Source organism: Octodon degus, unplaced genomic scaffold (assembly GCF_000260255.1).
Source record: "Octodon degus isolate 3935 unplaced genomic scaffold, OctDeg1.0 scaffold00031, whole genome shotgun sequence".
NCBI classification, from domain to species: Eukaryota; Metazoa; Chordata; class Mammalia; order Rodentia; family Octodontidae; genus Octodon; species Octodon degus.
In genome coordinates this window covers 4,658,033-4,674,304 of record NW_004524607.1, presented here as the reverse complement: position 1 = coordinate 4,674,304, position 16,272 = coordinate 4,658,033, and the positions used below count along the sequence as shown (strand labels likewise).

Sequence of the window (16,272 nt, the reverse complement as noted above, 5' to 3'; positions counted from 1 at the left end):
GTAACACAATAGAATTTGTTTCTACAAGTTTCATCACAAATCCTTCCTTTTGAGTCAATGGTGTATTAATAGAGTAGATCAATATTTACAGCTGAAGAATTTACCAAGGTCATTCTTTACCAAGCTCACTGTGTACAGAAGTGGAGATCTTCCTTAAACAGAACAAACAGAATCTTAAGTGAATAGTAAGGTCATCAAACTTGTGTAGTATCAGCTATGGCCATTCACCCCAAATCCAGTTCCTAAATTAAGAGAAATACAAAGTGAAAATTGAAATAAGAGTTGTATGGAAATATTATTACAAAAAGAATGTGAGAAGCATACAGGTAGGTGAAGGGGAAGTGCTGGTCTCCAGTATTCTGAGAGGAGTGGCTTAGGGGTTAGAATCTAATTCCTGTGTGTTCCAATATTACATTCCCATTCTTCATCAAGTGGATTTTAGTGTGATTAGGAGATTGGAGATTCTATGCTCTTATTTTTCATCAAATAAGTTTTACTAATATGTGCTTCTAAATTCCAGCATTTTGCTAGATGATAAGGTCTAGTATGGCTAAAACTGGTTCTCTACCAGCAAAGAACTTCAAGGGGTGATGAAAATATATAGTAAGTCTTTATATTTTTAAAATGTGTCACAGTAAAAAGACTGATGTCCTGAATTCCCTGTAAAACATTTCCCCTTGCTTTGAGTATACTTTTACTTTCATTCTGGCCACTTTTTGAAACAGGTCCAGAAGTCTTCTTTCAGGAGTGTCTTTATGAGTTGTGATCAAATCTATAGTGCATCCTGCTGCTGAGTGCTCGTAAGAACATCGTGGTGTGTTCTCATCTATGTTGTTCACTGGGTCTGATACTGTATGACTCCTAGCTCTTCCTCCAACTCAAAATGACCATGAAAAGTAAACATTTTGAATTGATTCCAGACAGCAAGGTAGCCAGGATAGTAGAGATAAAGGCACTCACAAAAAGGGATTTCCAGAAGTGCTTCAGAAGGTGACAACAACAATGGGAGTGTTTGAAGGGAGGGGGAGGATTGTGAGGGAGATTTGTGGCAACATGTCTCTGACTTTAAAAAGTTTGTTTCTTTTTAATTCCAACATTCACTGTATTATTTGAGATTACCTCATACACTCTTATGGGAGACAATAAAAATCAACACTCTTAGTGCAGTGGGTTGGTTAGGAAAGAGTCGTACACAACTACCATGGGAGAACAGAGAAGGTTCTACGCAATGGGCTGAGTCTTACTTACTTTATTGTCATTGTTGAGACAAAATACCCAACATCCAAAGCTAAAGGAGGAAAGGTTTGTAGGGCATTCAATCCATAATTACTGGCTCCAAGGCAGCATGGCATAACAGACAGGACTCAAGAAAGAGAAACATTCATGAGGGACAGAAGGTAGCAAGGCAACAAAAGGGACAAAGACAGGACTCCCTAGCCCTTGCATTTTATGTGGGCTGTGTACCCTAGGTAGGTGGAGTGCTCATATCCTTAATCCTAGCCAGAATTGCGCCAAACAAGTCAGTGGACTGCACTAATCCCAGTGTCACACACTCTAGTTTCAGCACCTCAGAAAAAGCCCCATCTCAGATGGCATGAGGCTTTGGGAGAACATCTAGACAGAACCTATAACAGAAAGTGAGGGAGAAGAACCTGAATAGGGCAGTGATGGAAAAGTAGAATGGTAGAGACATTGGAGAGAAGCCAAAGTGAGGGGAAGTAAGAGGACTAAACTTAGAATCAGTTTACTAGCTGGGGTGATAAAGGAGAATCATAATATCATCTATTGCCATAAAGAGTATAAAACAAAGTCATTTTATGCAGTACCTCATTCTTGGACACTTTGTGAACAGTTTGGTTTGCAAAGAAAACCATTTGGCAACTTTTTTGGCAACATCTATATCAGATGACTAATATGACCATAGCCATCTTTCCTACGCAAATCCAAATGTGACCATCTCTTCCACAATCACATTTGTGAACCAATGCAACACTGACTTAGGCAAAAAAAATATGACTTTGTTTCTGATGATGTTGTGGTGTATCCAAAAGTGCTGAGGTGTCTAGCAAACAGGTGCCATTCAGATTTATTTATTTTTATTGTATTTTAATTTCTTTTTGAAATGTATTTAGTACAGGGCTTACAGGATCTTAGTACGCAGATAAGACTCATAGTGATCCTCCTGTTTTCAGGCTCCCAAATGCTGGGATTACAGGCGTGCACTACCATGCCCAGTCTCAATCACCCTCTCAGTGCACCCTGGGTGTGGAGCTGGCATGGCAGGCCGGGAATGGAACTCCAGTCCCTGCATCTGCCTAAACAGGTGCTTTTGTCTGCTGAGCTACCTGGCCAGCTCTGCCGTTCAGATTTAAATTGATGTTGAAAGCATGAGTATGGCTATACTTGAGAGAGAGTATATATATTTGAGAAAAGGAGATAATGAATGCCTGAATAAGCACATATTTATAAGGCTGAGATGCAGGAATAGAAATGGTGAGGCAGAAAGAAAAAAAATGGCTGTGTGGAATACTACAGAGAGCATCAGCCCAGAGAGAGAACTTCCAGGAGTTAGTGATCAGCAGAGTCAAATGCCACAGATGTATAATAAAGGTTGCTATGTGTTTCTATTACTTAGAATGATTTTTTTTCTAACAAAGAATATATTCACTCAAATTTTCTTTAACTTTAAGAAATCAAATGGCTCAATTATAAGCATGCACTCAGAAAATGAAGTAGATCAGAGTCCCGCTGGTTCAGCCAGGTTTTCAGGAAATAGGAACCACAGAAATGCCAGGTTTCACAAGGGGTGGAATACAATTCAAAAACTAGAAATGTGTTCTGGTTGGAGAACAACACTTGTGATGAAGATGTGCTGCACCCTCAGTATGAGGCTCACCCTCATATCCTTCTGTGCAGCTGCCCACAGCAGCCTGACTCACTCACTTTATGGGATACTGCGTGCTTTACATCCACTACAATTTACCTTTTGGTAGCCTGGCTCTTCAAGAAGAAAATCCAACTGATCTAGTTTATCTCCATACTTATAATAAGGCTGAGGCCCCATAATGATTAGACTGATAATGCTTAGATCACTTACATTGCTCTACCCCTGGGGCTTATCCTATGATACAAAGTAGTATGAACATCTTTTCTTAAAGCATCACCATTGAATGCTTCTCTCAAGAAGGAGTGGTAACCTTAGATATGTCTGATTTTAAAGCATCGCCTTTAGTACCACTTGAGGAAGTATTTTTCCTGAAAGAATAGTTCCAATAGTGGAGACTGGATTTCAATGGACTGAAATAAAGGAAATGAGCCTCTAGAGACATGCTCTATGGATAGGCCTATGGGGAAGAAGGAGATACAGTATCAGGGATGATACTATGTATGCCTGTGAGGTGAAAATATCATCAAATAGAAGTTACTCAGCCTGAACATATATTGATAGGACAGATAGAAAAATGGTGTGTGTGTGTGTGTGTGTGTGTGTGTGTGTGTGTGTTGGGAGATGCATGGCCAATATGCTGAGGTCCCTAAGGTTTAGAAGAGACTCTTGTGGAACTCTTGTCATTCACTTTATCGATTTTCATACTTCTGAGTCAACCAACGTATCTAAGGAAAGCTGATAGTGTTGGATATGGAGAAATTATGAAAGATATATAGGAAGATCACAATGAAAGTGTAACTATTAAAGGAATGGAGAACTACTCTGGAATAGGCATCCAGAAAAACAAATAGAAACAGGAAAAGAGGAAGTGGGAAACTCAGAGAAAGTAAAGAACCAATAGATACAAGTTTGACCAAGTGTTCCCAAGGAACTGGTCATCAGTCCTTTTGGATGTTCTGAGAGTTGTCAGGGCTGTGTTTGTTTCTTTTATGCCAAGTGAAAAGCCTAAATTAGGCCTTGGTTGTGATGTCTCTCTTAAGTCACTAGTATAGTAAAGCAAGTCCGCAGATATTCTAGAGCTTCCTATGTTGCATTGATAAATATTTGCTGCTATTGTATCATCTTAGTAATGATTTTTGCCATACATCCTGTCTTTATTTCTTGGAAAAGACCCTAAAAAAATCTTAATACCAGAAATAATCCCAGTGGATAAGTCAATTAGTTCTTAAAAATAGGACCTTTGTTAAAAAGCCATTCCAATTTCTCTTCTGGCATTGGGTCCTGTCACTGATGAATAGGCCCCAGGCTTCTCTCTTAACATCTCTCTAGTACATACATACACCAGAAGCACCAAGATATTTTTTAATTTAAAAATAGATCCAAAGGCAAACATATTTCAAGTGGATTTCCTACTATGGGGATTTCAAAAACTAACACTGGAGAATGAAGGTGGAAATTATAGTTTTACATTTTTATTTCCTCCACCTAGCACTAGTGTGCTGCTTACTATCAAAATGGGTGGGGACAGGGAGATTTTCTAACTAGGTGAGGCTTCTGTTTCCATACTTAAGAAGAAAGTGGGTCCCCTACAACTTTTCATTTATTTTTCTCTCCTGTCTTCCTACTCTTCTTTCTTATCTTCCTATTGCTTCCTTTACCTTCACCTTTTATGAGAAGGCAAAATGAAAGAAGTTATTTGAAGGGGAGGTAAAAGGTAGTGTTTTATATTTAAACTTTCATTTCCCTTATGTCTCAGAACTGGTGTTCAAATAACTATGGACTAACAGAAGGGCAGACGGCCATCCTGGTCCCATAAAAGTGCCCTACTGCTTTTTGACAGCCAAAGCAATTTCATTTCTGATTTATAATCTTATCTCTAAATAACAGTCAATGTTTAATGATCACTTAATAAGATCCTAGTATTGGGGATTAAAAAAATGAATTTCCATTGGTCCCTTTCCTGAGAGAACACACACTGTAGTAGTTGTCATTTAGTGACAGATTAATGGAGCAGTTTAGAGGATGTGAAAATAAGAGATACAAAAAATGGTGATCAATGGATGGAAAGTCTCCCTCTCATTCAGGCTTATGACAATTATCTACATATATTTTTAAATTCACCATTTATTTACTGCTGAAACACAGTTCCCTAAGGAAAGATGTTTTCCTATAGAAGTAAAGATGATTAATGTTCTTAGAATCCAAAGAATCTGGTAACAGGCTTGCTGGGCTCTTCAAAGATGCAAAAAGTGTAAAGGGTGTGTGAAGACATGTGAAGACATGTATGCACGTGTGTGTGACACACACACATACAGAGAGAGAGAGAGAGATAGACAGACAGACAGACAGACAGAGACACAGAGACACAGAGACAGAGACAGAAGCAGCATGATCTAAAAGAAAGGAACATCACTTGCTACAGAGCTTGTGAAATCCAGACTTTTTCTTTCTTTCAGTGCCATCATCTGCACTATGTGCTCCCAAGGTTATTGTGAAAGAGGAAGAGATGCCAAAGGTTGTCTGTGAGGCAGGAGCATTGGGGCCAGGCCCTGAAGTGGCATACATAACTCTTGTTTTTATTCCATTGGATAGAATTCAGACTCAAGGCCCAAAACTAACTGCCAAAGAAACTGTCAGATGGACCCTATTGTATGCTCAGAAGGAAAATAAATGTTTAGTGGGCATATGTCATTGTTTCTGACACATGGTGATACTTTCATCCAGCTGAAAATGACAGTCACAAGAGTCCTTAAGAACATACAAGTGAGGTCTTGCCCTGTTGGAAGTCTGGCTGCCTTGTTTCTAGAATTCCTTAGAAGAGTGTGTGACTGTATACTTATTATTTGTATCTGTCACTGGCTTGGGTGAAAAACATTTTAAGGTTTCAAATTTTCTGTGGGAACTTAATTCGAAGCGCATGACATAGTCTGGAAATTTTTGTTTTTTATTATTTACAAATATTTATTGCATCAATTCTATAAAAAAAAGGAAGAGGAAAATTTACATTCTTAAAAAATTCAGGAATAATGAGGGTGCAATCTGATGTGTACTCACAATGGAGCAGGTGCTACCTCCTGGCTCTGACGGTCACCTGACTCCACTGCCCAGGTAGGCCTGGCAGGTGACTCAGGTGTCCCGAGCATATGACAGCTCAGAAAGATTACCTTTCCAGGGAGAGGAGCCCTCCTCTTGGTTAGGATTTATTTAGATCCTTGCATTCCCATATAGAATTTCCAAGAAGCCCCATAAACTATGCAATTGCCTTTAGATTCGAGCATTGCTGCAGAAATATCTAAACAATCTTAGATTTTTTAAAGTAAATCAATCACGTTTCATAATAAAAATAAAAATAAGATATATATATATATATATATATATATATATCCTGTAATAGTTCATTTTATTAAATGATTCCAGACAATGAAATTAGGAAGCTGACTTAATCTGAAATTATAAAACAATGATAAACAACCCAGTGCTGCATTTTCATAACCTCAGATGGCAGAGCCAATTATATCTAGATTTGAAATGGCAGTTACTAAAACACACCATCAAAGATTACTTTAAAAAAATAACAGCTGGATTTGAAATTAATTTGAAAATGAAGATAATCTATAACAGGTACATATATATGAAGTGAAGTAATTCCTGGCATCCTTTAACTGATACACTATCTCCAAGTTTAGGGCAATGCATTCACTATTCAGGAAAATTACACAGAAGATTGTATTTTATGATTTTTTTCCGTGGGAGTGTATGAACAAGTATTATAAGCAAACTATACACCTGTAAGACCTAGCATTATGGTAGGTAACTAGGGAATATCCACAACATTAGAAAGAAATCTGGACAATGAATCAGGCAGAGAACAGCTGGTAGAGAAATCAGATGGAGGAGAGTAATCTGTGAAAGGTATTTGAGTTTACTATAAATGTTTTGCAAACGCTGGGTGAAGAAGCTAGACTCTGAGTCTCACATCCATCGCCCAGGCTTGCTGCAGCCATAAGAAATGGTTTCCAGGATCTTTGTAGCTAAAGATGAAGAATTTCCTTTAAAACAGTATATGGGGAATGTGACTTGGAGTTGTTTCTGAATCACTCACAAGGCATCAGTCTTCACAGGACTTGGCCCTAGATTTCCAGAAAGTCTGACCCCTTGAGTATGTGTATTTCCACTGTTAGCAACAAGTGCATTACTAGAGAAAGGCAGAGTAATGCATTTAAGTATAAAGTAAGTGCTGAGCAGGCAGGAGTCTTTGCCCATGAACCTTAAAACACAAAATGAGAGGACCATGGTGAGACATGGTTTATTTTCTTGGCTAAGAAAAAGTATGCTTCAGGGTTGTGAAACTGGGTTGCAAATTTGCTTTCCTTCACCCCAACCCAGCTACACTTTCCTAGTTGAATTTTGTTTTGGCACTTTGGGCTTAAAATCTCTGTCATGTTTCTCATACAAGCAAAGGAAGAAGCTCAATGAGCTTAGGCCACAGTAAAAATGAGAGGTGAGGAGAGAAAGAATAGTGTAGGAAAGAAAAACACAAAAGCAGTGATGCTGGAGGGAACTCAGGGTGGGTCAAATGAAAACCACCAGTGCAAATGCCAAAGGATCAGAGGTAACGGGGTGAAAGTGGCTGCCCTGCTCTGAGACATTTCATGGTGGAAAAATCCCACTATAATCAAGCACCTGGTGCTGTATGCTCAGAGCCTCAGAAAAGAGGAGAGGAGGCTGAAACCAAGCAGGGTGGAAGGAGAAAGAAAAGAGGCTGTGTGGCTCTAACCATGGGACAAATTGAGTTCCCACATTTAGAGACTCAATTGCCCTTTCTCTGTTCACCGGCCTCAGTGTGATTCTGTTTGAGGTCCCCAGTGTGTCCTGTAATCAGCTGACATGTGGAAAGCGCTTAATTCCATGGAAAGCTTAGGCAAAAGAAGCTTGAATCTCTTGCTGTGAGGCTCATTCTTCCTCCGGGGTGTGTCCTGACCCAGGCTTCAGGCCTCATCCTTCCCTTCTTTCTGTGACTGTAAGACTTGATATCTGCACTGTGTTGCTGACCATGCAGGGAGCCTTTACTGTCCAGCCCTCCTTGGGTCCTAAGAAAAGCTGGCAAAAGGGGAGAGACTACCATAAAGTAAACTTCACAGGAACAGTCATAAAACTTGCCCATGCCATGGAAACCATTCTCTGGAGAGGGTGAGCGTGAGCAGTGTTAGTGACACTTTGATACTGTCTGCACAGAAATGTCCCATTCTGTCACTGTGGGGCATCATAGTCTTGAAAATCCACCCTGTCTTCCAGCCTAAGCTCCATGATGACACTGATCAAATCACCACTTTGAAATTCATGCCTGGATTCTTAAGTGGAATGTGCCCTCTGTCTACCCTCAACTCTTTGGAGCTTAAATCCAAACATTGCCTATTCTGTGAAGACTCTGAAATAAAAATAAAACAGATAACTGGGCTATGAGAGAACAGAAAAATAACAGTGACCAGGAAGTATAGCTCATACATTCACTTTTACTTTGCTTGCAGAAGAGAATGTGCTCATCAATTCCAGAATGCTGTGATATTACCCCAGGTCACTGCTTTCCGGCTCTTTGTCAGGGGGGCAGGATCAGTCAAAGGAATGAATTGGGGATGATAGGATCAGGGAGTCTTTAGGGTTTCTTCCTGGCCCGATCGCATGTGTGGTTGACATTTAATGTTGTCACAACACTGAATCATCTCCTTTCTCATCTGTGCAACTAAGGACAGAAAGGAGGGAGAAATCGTTTCCAAATAGAAGTGAAGGTGTGAGAGGACTTGCACAGTGTCCTGTGATCAATTATTCTCTTTGCTAAGATTTTATTTCTACTTCTCTTTACACTTTGTTTCCCAAAGTACATCTGACCCATTCCATAAACAAAAATGAAAACAAAATACGATCTTAACATAGTGTTGAGTGAAAGGACAAAAGAATATAGTTCATAATGTCATCATTTAAAATTTAAAAAAACACACAAAACTGAACTGTTCACTTCAGCAGAGATACATTTATGTAGTAGGAGCTAGAAAATGCATTTGAAGGATGGGCATCATTGTAACTATGACAGCCACTACCTCCCTAGGACCTCTGGAGCTGACCTCCATGGAGAGCTCACTGCACAGCAGCCAGGCTTCCTGGTGTGGTCTCAGTGGTCACTGAGGCCTATGGGAAGGAAAAAGGGAGGTTGAGGTGGGGGAATGTGACTTTGGGTGTGTTTGAAATGAATAAAACCAAGTGATACAATATTCACAACTTCTAACAGGTGGAATGTCAGTTATTTTGTTTTCAGAACTCAGAAAACATAAGTGATTTCATAATTCTTATACTTAGGAAAGCAGCAACAGAAGAAAAAAAGATGCAGAATTTTAATTAGAAGAGCCCTTTCCATGAAGGGGCACACCTTGGACACAGGTGACCACATCTGGTTCATGCCTTGATACCATCATTATGTGGAGGGCCCTCCAGCAACTGTTTCCAGGCCCAGGTCCTGCCTACATCTCCAGAGACTTCCAAAACTTGGGCCAACCTCACCCTGTTGACAACCAGATGCTGATTTTCCCACACCTCTTGCTCCCACAGTGTTCTTTCCTGGCAACTATTATAACCAACGGAGTAATAACCACAACAGTTTGATTCTTTCTCCACTCCTCTTTCTCTCCCACTCCACAGCCAAGCCTTCATCATCATCTTGCTTCCAAATGTCTTCCTAAGAACACAGACTATTGCTCAAGGCATGTCAAGAGTTTCCCTGCACTGACAATATGTGGAAAGTCTTTTCAGAGAGCACATCAACATGGTGTGAACACAACATGCTTCTACTTTCCACCACTAGTAATGAGGACCTGAGGACCAATTCACAGTTCCCCATTTAAGCCAAGCCAATCTGACTGCCTGCCTCTTCTGCTTTCTCTCCCTCTGCCTTGATTATTCTTTGTGTGGATGTGTCTGCAGCTCTTGGCCTCTCTTCTTCATTAAGGCCCCTTCACTTATCTCCTCTTGAGTCATCCTATGTATCATAACAGCACTCTCACCTTCTTTCCCCTCGCTGGGATTCATTTCCCTGGCACAGTGCTTGACCTATATTGGACACTTGAACACAGATTGACTGAAATAATGAATTAATAATGTTTATTGACCAACTGCCTGTGGATATTCGCATGTACATTTATTCATTTAGTACCAACAAAAGCTCCTAGCAAAGGCACAGGAGACAAAAACTCAGACTGTACACTGGCTGTCATTGGTGTGAATTCTGAGGGTAGAATTCAAATCCTCTTAGGTTTACTCTAATCTTTCCCCTAAGCCACATTACATCTCTCTAAGGAGAAAACAGAGAGAAAGCAGGTTCCTATTTGCTCTGTGTTCACAGAGACAGTGCTGTTTGCATTTTAAGAATTACTTTGATCTTCCCAAACATTCAGGGGAATAAACATTGTCTCAGTTTTAAAGATGAGAAAACTAAACCTTTTAAGAGGTTAAATATTTGACTTTGAATCACCATTTCTAATAAGCAACAGCCTATGCCTTCTTAACGGCATCCATTCATCCAGACTGAAGTCGGATACAGGATTCCTATAGATGGCTGTAACCTGTCAACAGCATAAGTGTACCTCATTTTGTCACCTGGTGAACAATTCCAACTCTCTGTACTTTCCCTTCTTACTCCTTTCTTCTGCTAACAGCAAGGACTTTTCCCCAGAACCTTCACTTTCTCCTCAGTGCTCATGCTTGCTGTAGTCTCAGGGGAGTGATCGTTTTCGTGGACCACCCAGAAGTTGGACATAAGAAAACAGGTTCGGTCACAGAGAGTGATCTAGAGAAGAGAGTGTTTGGAGGCAGATGGTACCTAATCTGCGAATGGTTCTTTTTGCTAGAATTTCTTTGGAGAATAGTCACATGATGCTTGACACTGTCTTTTCCATTGAAGCAGTATTACTAATGGGTAGTTTTGAGTTCATCCATGAAACTGTATATAATACAGACGGCCAACCAAGATACCACTAGATACTCCTAGAATTCTTGAACCTTGTTAGCTAGTCACTTTCTGACACATGGGGCCTGCAGGAAAGTACAAGTTTGAGTTCAAACTGGGAACCCCAAATCACTTTTCCTCAATGATAGGCTGGAGGTACATATTTTTCATCTCTAGCTCCTATGTCTGTGTGATAGTCTCCTTACTGTGCACTCCTAGACAACCCAAAGTCCACAGGGCTGTTTGTAAGCCTTTAGGATAGTGTGGGTGGAGATTGCTGGGAAGTTTGAGGATGGAGTTGTACAAGAGTCTACTGCTGACGAGAAGCGCTAAAGGAGACTGCAGGCATCCACGGAGTGGAGTAGAGCTCTTGTGGCATAGCCTGTGCTGCACCTTTGGAGACACTCTGGAAATGAGTAGAAGTGCAGTCCAGAGCAAAACTCAGAACAAGAATTTATCCTCCCTAATCTTTACTCTGTTTCCATATTTGGGGGATTCTAGGTAGCATGTAAAACTGTCCTACTAACCTGTTTTGAAACTGTCTCATTGCTATTTCTTCTTAGACCCTTATTTTCCTTTAATGTTAAATGAGAAAAATAATAAATCTCCATTCCTTTGTGAATATATTACTTGTTATCATGGCAAATACACTCTGTAATCCATTGAAAGCCAAGTTACTGTTAGAATTACATAAGAGGAGTAAGGCATGGTAACACATGCCTATAATCCTAGCATTCTGGTAGGCTGAGGCATGAGGATGGCATGTTCAAACCCAGTCTAGGGAACCTGGTGACTTTGTAAAAAATCTAAAATTGTCTGAGGATGTAGCTCAATGCAGAGAGGCCCCAGGCTCAATCACTAGTACTAAAATAAGCAAACAAAGAAGAATCACAACCTATGACAATAGGTCACATGTTCTGTAGGAATATATATATATATATATATATATATATACAAAATTTGTGTGTGTGTGTGTGTGTGTGTGTGTGTGTGCTGACACTAAGTAGCCAAGAGACGGACAGCTAAAACTTCTTACCTATTCACTATTTTTAAATCACTTCTGCTAATAAAATTATATGCATTCATCACTGTCCCAGAGATTCTAATTTCTGCCAATCCCACATTAAGTCTTTCATATCATTCTGTCCCCATTACTCAGACTCTTAGCGATACTTTCCCCATCACTCTTAACTATGCTTTAAGTTCTCCTTGTAGGAAAATTTACTTTCCCAGCAGCCCATGCTCCTCTAATGTCCAATTAGAAAGGAACCCAATAAATGAACTTGTTAAAACTTTCTGGTAATAATCACATTGGTTGCATTTTATTTGCAGATTATTAGAAAATAAAACTGTGTGTCCAGACTCCAAGCATAGGAATATCCAGCTGAGGTGGATTGTTTTTCAAGAATTAATATCATAAGGGATATTAACATCCCAGGGAGGGTTCCCTATTTTTTTTTTATTAATTTTATTGAGAAAGAAATAGCAATGAGACAGTTTCAAAACAGGTTAGTAGGACAGTTACAATAATTAATACATTGAATATTGTTCTCTTCATAGTAGTTATTCCTGGTACAAGATGCAGACAGGATATCCTGTCCAAACACTATTAGTACAAATCTTTTTTCTCACCAAACTAAGAGAAAGTAGCTGTACATCCATCCCAACTATCCTGTATAAACAGATATGAAATGTTCCTTCATTCATATCCCCCTTTTCCACCTAGTTTTGTCAGAGATGGGTATTCCATTGGCATTTAAATATTGTAGGTCCATGAATTCAGCCAAGTAATCCAACACAGTTCGGTAGTCCATAATAGCAGTGGGTTATCCGTAGGGCTGGCAATGTCAGAAGTTGTTGACATGAGCATTTTACACCTCAGCATGTTAATATGGCTTTACTTTGTATACCTCATTTTTATACTTTTCTGAGAACTTGTTTGGAGGTTCTAGCAGGGGAGATCAGCTACTCGTATACCCTTGGCCAAGAAATGGTCCTCCTCTGTCGGGGTGGTTGTCTTCTTCAACTGAGCGTGTAGCTTCAGGAGGGATGCATGTGGATCATTGAGGAAGGAAGGGGACACCTGCCTCTAGCCAGCCAGATCATCCGAATCAACCCTGGCAATCGATGGGGTGACAGATGTTGCAGCCAGATCACCCTTACATCCATTTTTATACTTTTCGGCTGGATGGTTAAGACCAAGATAAAGCAAGACCTATACAACAAGAAATGCAACTTTTGTATCTAACAAGGTCAGTCAAATCCCCTGAGGATTTATCCGAAACCCTGTACCATAGTTTGTAGATCTTTTGTCAGTGTCAGCCATGTGGATGAATCACAGCTGTTGCTTGACCAATTTGTTCTTTGTGAAAGCCTGAGAGAATGTTGTCTCTTCATGTGACTCTCCTTAGGCACATTATACATCATTGATCACATTCCTCTTTGGCCCCATAATCTACTTGATCAGAAAATTTGGGACACCACTGAGTTACAGGATGTTACAGGATGGTTTCCTATTTGGAAAAGAATTTTATGTTTTTATTTTTGTCTGCTTATCAAATTATTTCTCCCATTTGTGACCTGAAGTTTCTTATGCAACAAGGAAATTGACTTACCTAAATTCTATTAAATGACTGTTTTCTGGAGTAGTGAACCTAACTGTTGCTTTGTCTTTCCAACATGTAATCCCACAGTCATTGTTTCACCAGCTTCCCTATTTTAAGGTCCAAGACTACCTTATATCTGTTGAAAATTGAAGTCATGTGCACAAGCCATTTTAAAGTTGGGAGGAATAGCAAAATCAATTAAGTCCTGTAATATTTCTCTAGAATTGTTCCTTTCAGGCATCTTGGTTATGCTGTATCATTAATATCCCTCTGCTTTCAGATTTGATGCTGAATAATTCTCCTCTTTTTCTCCAGACTGAGTTCACATGAGATGCGGTTTGAAAACATTCCAGTTGAACAGTGGTAGAGTCAGCACTGGGAGTACTAAGTTCTCCTCTCCCAGAACCATTTCAAAGCTCTTGGACAAAGGAACATTTAGGTGAAGGACTGTGGCAAATATCATATTCATTAGAATTCAGTTAAACAGGGATCTGCCCTTTATTATTTGAAATATTTGAAAATCAATAAACCATTGTAGGTTGTTCTCAGCATTGTCTCAATATGAAATGCTAGAGTTGCCCACCATGAGTTGCCAAGATTTTAATTGTATCCTCTTTTCTCTAAGGTTGATAAGTTCTCTTTTGAGCTTTAAAAGCCTGCCTGTCATCTTAAACAAACAAACAAACAAACAAACAAACAAAATCCAGTGTCTGCTTTTAATTTTCTGGGAAAGATGCAGTGCAATATAAGAGTCATTGAAATAGAGGTTCCTAGATGTCTCTGTGAACAAAAAAGTATGGATGGGCCAACTTAAGGATGACTGGATCCAAATGCTGATGGTTGTTGGCTGGGCACGGTTGATGTAAGCATTTTTTAAGGGTGTGTGTTTGGTCTTCATTATTAACATGTGAAATGGAGTTGCAGGAAGCTCCACCTTTGGATCAATAAGATTGACCAACATCAGCAAGGTTAATGAATTTGTCACTAGAGATAATTAAAAGTAGGGTGATTGCCACTCTGAGCCAGCCGTTTTAGAATTAGGGTATAGAATGCCTCAATTAGATGGAGCAACAGGTCATATTAGCCAAGTTGCAGGATTTTATTTAACTGAAAACTTACTGCAAACAGACTGATTGGTGATGTTGTTAAAAGAAAGAAAGGAAATACATGTATTAGTTAACTGCCGGTCTATTAAAAGGTGCAGTTAATGCTTGATTTTTTTCTTCATCTTTTCCCCCCAGTTTTTCATTGTTATATCTGGCGATCTAAACAACTAACTTGAAGGTAATGTTATTGGACATGATAGCCATTGCCAAATTCCTATTATTTTGTTTAGTGAAATTCTTTATTGTTTTTAGCATTTTTTTCTTTTACCATTTTGTATTCTCTTTTTAAATTGACACTTAGCAATTTTACTCTATGAAAACGGAGATATAACATCTACAGTAAGGAAAAAGAAACCATCTATAGCCAGAGCATCTGGAATGTGGGACTGAATTACGGCACAAAGGTTTCTTGATTAGAGATATAGATACATTGTCACACTGGAACCAAGCAGCAAACAACAAAAATTTAAGAACTTAAAGTCATGAAACCTTAGTGTTTCTTTTACCCTGCAAAAAGAATGAGAAAAATAAAAGTTACTTGCAATAAAAAACATTCCACATAGATGAGAGAACCAGAAATATTCTAGTGTATGACAATTATTTCACATTCTGATATTGGAGTCCTGACAACCCTGCTTCTTCTAAGAGGCCATAGGTCTTTGGAAGCATCACTTGGAAATGCTGCCTTTATAAATTAAAAATATGTATCAGAACTGTGAAGTTTTCCTGGGTTATACAGATTGAAACTGATGTTGAACTGAAATGGTGCAGTTGGCTTCTACACACTCCAGTTTGATACCCACTACCTATATGTGACTGTGAAGCCCCAGAAATGTGCTAGTCCAGTGATGGTGAACCTTTCAGAGACCAAGTGCCCAACCTGCATCCCTAAACCCACTTATTTATCACAAAGTGCCAACATCCATCGAAATCTGAACAAGGAGGTATTAGTTTAGAAAATCACCTGATACCCTTTACTGTCAGGCCAGCAGAGAGGGCTGTCCCTGGCTTCTATGCACATTTACCAGAGGTTCACCACCAATGGAAGAGATGAATTGTGGCTCTATTTAATTTTGCTTTTTAATGCCTACACAGAACTAGTGGTTTAGGTACTAGATAGTGCATTTTAAGATACTGCCTTCAGGGCTGGCGAGATAGCTCAGTGGACTAAGTGCCTGCTTAGGTAAGTGCAGGGGCCAGGGTTTGATCCCTGGCGTCACATGTGACACCAGCCCCACCCCCGGGTGTGCTGAGTCAGTCACTGAGTCCGGGCATGGAGGTACTCACTATGGAGGTTGAAAACAAGAGGATCACTAAGACTTCAAGCTGCATAGTGAGACCTTGCACAAGATAAAAAAAATACAGCCTTCATTTTTTATTTCACCTTGCTTACAAGCTTTGCAATTTGGTCTTTCATCTCTTCCAGATTCATCTGACAACTTGAAAGTAAATAGTAGAAATAAGATATGATTTCTTGATTCTTTTTAAAATTTTTTTATTCATTTTAATGAGAAAAAATAGCAATGAAACAGTTTCAAAACAAGTTAGAAGTACTCTTACAATAATTAATACACTGCATATTGTTGTCTTCGTAGTAGTTATTCACAGTACAAGATGCAGACATGATATCCTGTCTAAACACTATTAGTACAAACCTTTCTTTTCATTGAACTAATAGAA

General features: G+C 39.3%; 1 protein-coding gene across 1 annotated transcript in view; it reads left to right on the top strand.

Annotated features, from left to right (window-relative positions):
* The window catches only part of Sugct (succinyl-CoA:glutarate-CoA transferase), an 808,498-nt gene that overhangs the window by 759,759 nt on the left and 32,467 nt on the right, over window positions 1-16,272 (top strand). The gene's annotated exons all lie outside the window — the stretch shown is intronic.